Source organism: Trichosurus vulpecula, chromosome 2 (genome assembly GCF_011100635.1).
Source record: "Trichosurus vulpecula isolate mTriVul1 chromosome 2, mTriVul1.pri, whole genome shotgun sequence".
Lineage (NCBI taxonomy): Eukaryota > Metazoa > Chordata > Mammalia > Diprotodontia > Phalangeridae > Trichosurus > Trichosurus vulpecula.
Genome location: NC_050574.1, coordinates 347,236,788 through 347,247,205, shown reverse-complemented (window position 1 = coordinate 347,247,205; position 10,418 = coordinate 347,236,788). Strand labels below are relative to the sequence as shown.

The following is a 10,418-nucleotide window of genomic DNA, read 5'->3' as shown; positions in this document are numbered from 1 at the left end:
AAAAAATAAAATCAAATTAAGGGATGAAAGAGGAATATATTGAGAGAGGGAGAAATGAAGAGATAGAATGGGGTAAATTATCTTGCATAAAAGTGTCAAGAAAAAGCAGTTATGTAGGAAGGGAAGAGGGGCAAGTGAGGGGGAATGAGTGAATCTTGCTCTCATTGGATTTGACCTGAGGAGGGAATAACATACACACTCAGTTGGGTATCTTACCCCACAGGAAAGAAGGTGGAAGGAGATAAAAAAGGGGGGATGATAGAAGGGAGGGCAGATAGGGGGAGGAGGTAAGCAAAAGCAAACACTTTTGAAAAGGAACAGGGTCAAGGGAGAAAACTGAACAAAGGGGGATAGTATAGGAAGGAGCAAAATATAGTTAGTCTTTCACAACATGAGTGCTGTGGAAGGGCCTATGTTGAATTGCTTACCTTCTTAGGGAGGGTGGGTGATGAGGGAAGAGGGGAGAGAATTTGGAACTCAAAGTTTTAAAAGCAGATGTTAAAAAAAAAGGTTTTTGCATGCAACTAGGACATAAGATACACAGGCAGTGGGGCATAGAAATCTATCTTGCCCTACAAGAAAGTAAGGGAAAAGGGGATGGGGGGGAGTGGGGTGACAGAAGGGAGGGCTGACTGGGGAATGGGGCAATCAGAATACATGCCATCTTGGAGTGGGGGGGGAGGGTAGAAATGAGAAGAAAATTTGTAATTCAAACTCTTGTGAAAATCAATGCTGAAAACTAAAAATATTAAACAAATAAATAAATTTTTAAAAAAAGAAAGAGAAGAGGGTTTGGAATACAGTATTCCAGAAGGTAAAGGATATAGGCTTACAGCTTTACAGGAATCACTTACCCAGCAAAAGTGAGTATAATTCTACAGGAGAATTAATGAAATAGAGAATTTCCAAGCATTCCTGATGATGACCAGTGCTGTATAAAAACTATGAAGTTCAAATACAGGAGTTAAGTGATAAATAAAAAGGTAAACACAAATGAACAATCATATGGGATTAAACAATTCTAAGATGCTCACATTCAAATATGGGGAGATGACATATGTGTCCCCTCTGAAGACTATCATCATCAGGGGTCATAGAGGGAACCTAATTAGACAAGGCCTAAGAGTAATTCTGTCATGTATTTATAGAAGAATGGAAAGAAAGGAGAAGAAGACTGCATTGAGAGGCAAAGGAGCGAAAGGAAGGTTAGAAAAAATTTTCTCTCATAATCAGGGTGACCAAGTACTTATCTGTGTAAACAAGTAGGAGAGGGATGGGAGGAAAAACTGATACTTGAATCTCACTTGCATTTGAATTGCTCAATAAAAGGAAGACTACACATACACAGTTGAGTTGTTGCTGTTGAGTCATTTCAGTCACGTCCAACTCTTCATGACCCCTTTTGGGGTTTTCTTGGCAGATACTGGAATAGTTTGCCATTTCCTTCTCCAGCTCATTTTAAAGATGAGGAAACTGAGGCAAACAGGGTTAAGTGACTTGCCCAGGGTCACACAGCTCGTACATGTCTGAGACTGGATTTGAATTCAGGAAGAGGAGTGTTCCTGACTCCAGGACTGGCACTCTATCCACGTTGCCACCTAACTATCCTACACAGTTGAGTACAGAGATATATTTCGTTTAACAGGAAAATAGGAAGAAAAGGGGAGAAGGGAGAAGAGGGAATTAGAGGGAGAAAAGATTAAGGAAAATATTATTTCTAACCAAAACAAACTCTAAGTATGCACAAAAATATATATGGCTCTTTTTCAAGTGGCAAAGACTGAGGATCTGAGGAGGTTTCCATAAATTGATATGTAAATGTGGTAGAATACTATTATACCATAAGGAATGATGAAGGGAGTGGTTTCAGAGACACCTGGGAAGATTTATATGAACTAATGGAGAAGGAAGTGAACGGAACCAGGAAAACAAGTTATACAATGACAATATGGTCAAGACAAATAACTTTGAAAGAATTAAGATATCTAATCAGCATCATGACTAACCACAATTTTAGAGGACTAATGATGGAATATGCTACTCGCCTCCAGCTAGAGCCGTGAAGGCCTCAGTGTGCAGAATGAGACTACATGTTTTTGGATATGGACAATGCAGATATTTGTTTTGCTTGATCATATGTGTTTTTAACAGTGGGTATTTTTTTTCTTTCATTCTCAAGGAGGGAGGAGTGGGAGGGAGAAAAGGTGGATTTTTGCTGACTAAGATAGAAAGAAAGAAAGATAGTCAGATAAACAGATAGATTGATTTGAAAGAGAATAAGACACTGAATATGGTATCAGCTATTGAGAAGTCTGAGGTGGTAAATCCCTTCCATTTGGGCGTTCTGAGCTGCCATAGGGATTAAGTCTATCAAATGTGCACGCTAAGTCTGGCACCAAATATGGCAGAGGAAGAGCTGCCTAAAGAGGAGCAAACAAGCCCAGATCAGAAATGGCATAGATCAAAGCAGGCTTGCTAGTCAGCAGTGGCGCTGGCTGGTGAGTGGCCAACTGCACTTCCACCCTGGGCTAGAGACCCAGTCTCAAAAAAAAATGGCAACTTGAACTCTAGTTTGGATTCCACCACCAAGTTGCCGAGTGACTTTGGACAGATATTTAACCTCTCTATACCTCTTTCCTCATCTGTAAAATGGGAATAATGATACTTGCCACCTACCTACCTCCCACAGATATTGTGGGGCTTAATTAATGTTTGTGAAATGCTCTGAGCAACTTGGAAAGAAGGGGTTTTTGAAAGTGCAAGGTATTATTTAGACAAAAGGAAGAACATGATCAGAGAAGCCTCTCGGTGAGTTATTTTGAGTAGCCTTTTAATGAGATTTTTTTTTCCCATTGCTTTTTGTCTTACAAGGGAAGAAAAATTCATTAACAAGGTGAGATGTCCCTCAGGCTAATTGCCTTAATGAAGAAAACTTACCCTTCATTTCATTTTATCTAGACACACTTTCTGCCCCTATAGGAACATTTTGGAACCTTGCCTTTCTTTAGAATACATCTCTCCTTTGCTAGACCTCAAAGCCCCATAGCACTGGAAATGAACTCTGTGAGAAATATAATAAAAATTGAGAGCTGTGGTTTAGGGAGTTTGCTTTAGGCTTGGCAGCCAGCAGTGCCTGGTTCCCGATCCTCCTGTTTTATCCTGGATCCAGTGCAGATCAATTTACTTTTCTTTATCTTCCCCCCCTCCACATTTGGAAAATGAAGATAATGATCTCTGAGAAGTCAAGTTGGAATTATCTGTGTTTACTTAAGTCATCATCCATTTGTTTTTCATCATTCTCTGCATTCAGAGAGATAACAGAATCTCAAAGTTAGAAAGTACCTCAGAGGCCATATAGTGCAACTTATTCCTGTATAGAAATCTCTTTTATGACATCCCTAAAAAGTGGTCCCCAGCTGCAGCTTGAAGGCACCCAGCGGAGGAGAGACCACCACCTCCTGGGGCAGCTCATTCTACTAACAGATGATTTTCCTTTCATCAACTGCCCCCTAATTCTGCTCTAAGAGTCAAGCAAAATAAATCTAATCTCTCTTCCGTATGAGAGCCCACTTGAAGACAACAATGGTGACTTCCCTGCTTCACCCACCACCACTAGTCTTCTCTTCTCCAAGCTAAATCACCCTATTTCCTCAAGCCTATTATCACATAATATGGTAACCAACCTTTCATCATCCTTGTTGTCCCACGCAGAATACACATTCAAGCTTGTCAGTGTTCTTAGCATGCAGCATTAGAAATGGTAGAGTTGGGGATAGCTATGTGGTGCAGTGAGTAGAGCACCAGCCCTAGAGTTAGGAGGACCTGAGTTCAAATCCAGCCTCAGATGCTTGACACATGTCAAGCTGTGTGGCCTTGGGAAAGTCACTTAACCCCAATTGCCCATTATTTTAAAACTAAACACCTTTAGATACTACCATTTTGCAACTATAGAATTCTTAATGCAAAAGGATAAAAGAAATCTGAAAAATTATGAAAATACTAAAAGACAGGTTTGGAATGGTTGCTTTTTCTAAGTTTTTTATTTGAAAAATGAATAAATAAGATTTTACCAAATCTACTAATAACATCCAATTATGAAATATTGTGAACAAGTCAGGGAACTTCCTTACTTCCTTCCTTTTTTCCTTCCTTCCTTCCTTTATTTCTTTCCTTTCTCCCCTTTCCTTCCTTCCATCCCTCCTTCCTCCCTTTCTCCCTCACCCCTCCCTCCCTCTTCCCCCTCCTTCCCTCCTTCCCTTCCTCCCTCCCTTCCTTCCTTTCCTCCCTCCCTTCCTCCCTCCCTTCCTCCTTCCTTTCCTCCCTCCCTTCCTCCCTTCCTTCCTGCCTTCCTCCCGTCCTCCCTTCCTTCCTCCTTCCTTTCCTCCCTCCCTTCCTCCCTCCCTTCTTCCCTCCCTCCCTTCCTTCCTTCCTTCCTCCCTTCCTCCTTCTTCCCTCCCTCCCTTCTTCCTTCCTTCCCTTTCCTTTCTCCCCTTTCCTTCCTTTCTTTCTTCTACTTCACCTAAAGTAGTAAAGCAAATGCTTTTGCCAGTCTTATACAACCTTAGTAATATTATTATAATCTCGGGTTATAGAATATACCCAAATTGGATTTGGGTAAGGTGATTCCGACATGATCATAACCTCACAACTTCAGAGAGAAGTAAACTAATTTTAAATGAGCTGTAGTTAATTAAGCCCTTTGTTTTTCCCCTGTGCCTTTTGACCATTGGGTCACCAGGATACTTCGATGTCTTTTCCTCTTTTCACTTTGTTGCCCATTGCTTTGGGGTTTTGTTCTTGTCTTCTTTTAAATGCTGTTCTCCCCGTCTCAGCAGACTGTTGCTGCTGCTGCAGCCCCACCATCGCCCTCACCATCCCCACCTCTCATCAGAGAGAGGGGCACAAAGGTGCCCCTCATATCTGAAAGAGGATAGATGTGATAGGGGGCACAAGAATAACAGTGCACACTTGTTAACTACCAAAATAAAGCCCCGAGTGGGGGGTAGGGAGGAGAAAGGAGTTCCGAAGAGCAGTGGCAACAGCAGGAGCCACTGTGGGGGTGGAGTAGAGGGGGTCTCACTGCAGCAACCATCAATTACACGGGCTGGTTTGGTTTGGTTTTGTGAGGGCTGAGCTGAAGCTCAGCTGATGAGGGAGGGGGGGTGAATAAGGGATTTTACCCAAACCAGTGATTCTGAATGGAGGTCTTGAGCTCAGTTGAGGGGGCTGAAGGAGTACGAGCTAGAAAAAGGAATCTTTAGGGCTATGAGAGGGAAGGGGGATGGTTAGGGGGGCATTGCAACGATTGACAGAGGGGTAGGGAAAAGGAGGAGAATAGCACAATAATGGGAAAAAAGAGGCCAGGCTGTGGAGCTCTCATTTCTAACAATGATTCCCATGTGGTTCTCTTTATCTCAGCCATTCAGGAGTCAATAGAGGGAGCTTTTTTATTTTCAACTCTAAGTATACAACCAATCTCCCCCTCCCACCCTTGCCCCCACCCACCCACATACACACACTCACACACAGACACACAGACACACACACCCTAGAAGTTAGAGGTAGAGAGTAAAAAAATTTGAAACCTCAGGAGGGCTGTTGCCTTAGTCAGAATTTACTTTAAGTAAACGTAAAGTTTACTTAACTTTAACTCTGGCTGACAGAATTGTACTCATGGATGAGAAGGGTCATCCACTTCATTGTTACATATCAACACTCATTTCTCCTGCCTCCCCTCCCCAAAGCATATGAACACTTGTCTTCTAATCCCCCCTTCCTCTATCATGCCCCCCACCCCCACCTCCATTCTTCAGCAGATACCTCCTACGGTCATGAGAGGTTGCAGAGGGAAGGGGGCACTTGACTGGATTTAGAAAGACGTTAGTCACACTTGCTGCTTGCAACCTTTACTGTGGGTAAAGCAGAGGTCAATGATCTTGTTAAAGTTCACCAGGATGAAGTAGTTTTCAGCAACAAGAGGAAAATCACAGAGTTGGAAAAAACCAAGTATAAGCTCCTGGCTATTAGTTTGATATGGAGCAGCTAGGTGGCGCAGTGGGCCTGGAGACAGACATGAGTTCAAATACAGCCTCGGACACTTACTGGCTGTGTGACCTTGGCCAGGTCCCTTACCCCTGTGTGCCTCAGGTTCCTCATCTGTCAAATGAGCTGGAGAAGGAAATGGCAAACCACCCCAGTATGTTTGCCAGAAAAACCCCAAATGGGGTCATGAAGAGTAGGACACAACTGAAAAATGACTGAACAAAAATTAGTTTGATATAGGGGAAGAGGACAAGTGTGTAAGAAGTACTTACTTCACAGGCATATTGCCAGGCGCCATGTTAAGTGCTTTACAAATATTATCCCATTTGGGATAACATAAAGTATAGGCCAAGGAAGGAAGATATTGCAGAAATAAAAAATTGTAATAGCTGTCTTCTCTAACATCCTAATTCACAAATTAGATGATCCAATCATAGACTCATAGAGATAGAGAGGGAAGGGAATTCAGAGGCCATCCAGCCCAACCCCTTCTTTCTATAGATAAGGAACTGAGGCCCACAGAAACTAAGGCACTTGACTGAGATCACATAGCTAGGAAGTAACTGAGGTGGAATTGGAACCTAGTCTTCCCTGATTCCTAGTCCATCAGTCTTTCCCTTATTCCATGCTGCCTCATTTTCTGGATTTGGAATAAAAAAGTCCCAGAGCCCTATAACTGAAGGGCCTGAGACAGAATACTTAGACTATTTTCTTTCACTCTTGACCTTCAGCTCTTGAAAACATCCTACTCTGACTAGGATATTTCTTCCACAGTGGGATCACGGGTATCATTGGTCAAGAGAAAGTACCCAAGATAAAGATAGGAACAGAGAAGATCCTAAATGAATACTTGCATAGTGATTATTTAATTAAACCAGACATATTGTGTGAAATAAAGGAGAAAACACTATGACCTTAAAGAAAGTTACTGAATAAATGAAGAGGGAAGGAGGGACTTGATGGCCTCTGAAGTCTTCACCAGCGCTAGAGTTATGAACCTATGTACTCAATTAGTCAATTAACAAGTACTTATTAAGTGACCATTATACACTAGGTACTATGTTAGATAATTTTCAATTCTAGCTGGGGTAGAATAAAAGGTGAATAAAAGGATTTTGAAACAAAAGGAAAAGATCATTACCCTTTGCTGAGGAATGAGAACACGGAGTGACTAAACCACATTCTAATTAGTTGCATAATAATATTTATTGAGGAATAACAAAACCCTGATGTTTTGACATGGCACTATGAAGACTATGTCAGAGGGTCATGTGAACCTTTTTGTCCAGAAAGAATAAAGCATCTAGGACTGAAAGGGCTCCACCAAGGTCACTTAGTCCAGTGGTTTGAATTAACAGCGCAGGCATTTCAGATGCCAATTTGAAATTTTGTCTGGTGCTGCTCACGAGAAGTTTACTGTTGCACTCTCCATTGCTGTGATAGAGAGGCTGCATGAGCTGATGGTTAAAGTGCTGACTAGAAGGAGTAATGGAAATCCCTGCTTCTGGAGCTGCTACTATTCATGACCTTACCTCTGTACATTTAAATGATTTATCCCTGGGAAGAAATGAGCTTTACAAATGCAAAATTTTATCAGAGATGGGAGGAAAGTAGTATTCTCCACTGTAATGCTGAGTTTTTAATATAATGCTCTTTCCTTTCCTACAACATGAGCAAAGAACTGGCCAGAGGAAAACCCAAAGTGCTAAATTAACACATGGTGGCTGACCCTAAACTGATCATCAAAAGATAACAACTTTGTGGTAACTCAATAAATATCTGTGGTATTCATGCTTTTTTTTTTTTTTTTGGTCTCTGAGCCTCATCACGAGTTTTTGATTTCCTGTAAGAGAGCGCCATCTTGCTTTTTCTTACAGGCTATTGTTGAAAATGAGAAATGTCAACTAAGAAAATAGTTCTGCTTTTAAGTGTTCAGTAAATGTAGTTGGCTGGCTGCTGGAAACAGAGATTTGGGTAAATCCTCCTGCTATCACTAATTACATAGTATATACAGGAATTACAGATTGTTCTTAGGATAGGAAAAGTTAGGAGGGAAGTTTAGTTGGTTAAAAATGAGATATTGGTCATGTATATTCTGTAGTGAAGTGGTACAATAAGTAGAGGAATGTTACCTGGTGCTGTGGAATCACTTAAGATTAAAATTAGTAAACTTTATAAGAGCCTTTGTATTGGCATAATAGGCAAAACCATTAAGAACTGGAGATTATGATTAATCTGGAAAGAAGCCATTTGCTGCTCTGTTTAGTTGGTTTTCCTCTTTTTGGGTCCATAGTGCCACCTTCATTGTTTATAAAAGTGATGGAAATTTTAAATCAGTCCTAAAAATATAATTATAAGATAGATTTGAAGAAAGAATGAAAATTTGACAGTGATGTTCAATGGATATAGCAACCTAAAGCCGAATCTCCCCATTGCCCTGAATAGTGGAATTGACTGGATGAGTGAGACAGCTTCTGCCAAACCTCCCACAGAATAAAGGAATCCTGATGGAATATCGGATCCATGTGAGTAACTTCCATTCTAGGTCAACGAAGGCAAGGATATATGATGGATACCTGGATCTCTCAATTGTGCTCCACAGATGAAATATAAAGAAAACTACGGCTTTGATTTCCATTTCTTCCAAGTTGCCAATGATGAAAAGTAAAATGACATTTCTGCCAAAGAACTGGATCAAAGTGGGAATCACTGGCAATTGAGTGACTCTAATTACTAAGCCACTGATGATCTCAACAACTGCCAGCATCTGGCAGAAATACATCATGCCAGCCATGGTGTGGAATGTTTCATAAAAAGAATCTTTTCCTGAGATAAACAGCCACACTGTCATGTTGACAAAGGAGAATCCTTAGAACTGAACCAGATTATACACAAACAAGTATCCTCTCTTCAGGTTGGCAAAAGAGTCATTTGGAACTCTGGACTCCATTCTGATTTTGTTTGTCTGTTCTTCTTCCTTGGCTTTGAGTTCTGTTTATGCATCAGACCCATCCATCCAGCAATCAAAATCAAAGGCCAAAAAAAAAACTGAGCATTTTTCTTGTTTGGTAAGTGTCTCCCACCAATGATTCTCTTTCTTCTGCACTTTGATGTTCATCTGCCTTTGGGTCTGGTTATGAGCCAGCTGAGGCTTCACAGGTTCTAGGAATTCCAGGTAAAATTCATATATGTTGTCTTCTTTGGCACCATGGCACACTATTTTATACAATGTCTTCATTAATAATTCTTTGATATTTCCAAAGATATATGGTTTTATTGTTCTGGGCTGTCTCTCCTCTCCATCAACAAAGGTCAGGCCTTAGTAGACATTCTTCATGAGTTGATGGGACCAAAAAAAAATCATCACCTGGCGGTCATCCTTTTGGAGATAAAACTCTAGGAATATAGTTTAGGCTAACCCTCAGGTATCAGACATATGTCCATGGCCAGGTCACTTTAGGAAGGAAACTTTCCTAGTTTGGTAGGACCTAGGAGAGGTCATGGTGTGTTGAAACAGCCTTGAAAAACCCAGGGTCAGGAGCCAAGAAGGCAGAGTACAGGGCAGAACCCAGTTGAACTCTCCCAACATTCCCCTCCAAACAACTTTAAAAGAATGCCTCCACTCAAATTTTGGAACAGGAGAACTAGCGGAAGGTTAGAGAAAGACATTTGTCCAGCCTAAGGCAACTTAGAAGGTCCTCAAGAGAAATCTATAACACTAGGGTGGGTGTATGCTTAGAACATGGCAGGACCACCAGCAGCAGACCTTGGAGGCAGCTACAACAACAGTAGCAGCAGCAGCTTTGGGAGCTCTTAGCCCAGAGATGGTAACGGGGTCAGACCACTGGTCAGAAAAAGAATACAGGTGACCGTCTGCTAGCACTGGGTACAGCTAGCAACTCTGTTGCCCATAAGCCTTTCTGGGCTATAGTTCTGGGACAGAGAGAAGTGCTTCTGATAGGTCACAGGGGAGCAGGAGCCTTGGTCACAGTTCCAAGGCCAAGAAAATCACTAGTACTTATGGCTACAGGGGAGCAGGGGCCCTTCCTGGGTAAAGATCAGAGCACAGACCACTACTTTCCCAGGATAACACTACCTTGGAAGGCCTGAAAACTTGTGGACCCTCAGAACTAGCTCTAAAAACAGCAGCAAGAAAAAGCCTGAGGCTTAGCACAGTGCCCCCCCACCTCCAGGTAAGCAGAGCCCAACTTTAAATTAAACTTCAAAATGAAGAAAGTTGCTGGGAAATGAGCAAACAACAACAAAAAAGAACTCGACCAAAAAAGCTACTATGGTGACAGGGAAGACCAAGACATGAACTTAGAAGAAGACAACAATAAGAAAAGCCTCAAAGAAAAATTCTAATTGGAACTGAG

At 41.6% G+C, this 10,418-nt stretch overlaps 1 pseudogene; it reads right to left on the bottom strand.

Annotated features, from left to right (window-relative positions):
• Window positions 1-8,343: 8,343 nt before the first annotated feature.
• Window positions 8,344-9,280, bottom strand: LOC118837144 (annotated as a pseudogene).
• Between the last annotated feature and the right edge of the window lie 1,138 nt (window positions 9,281-10,418).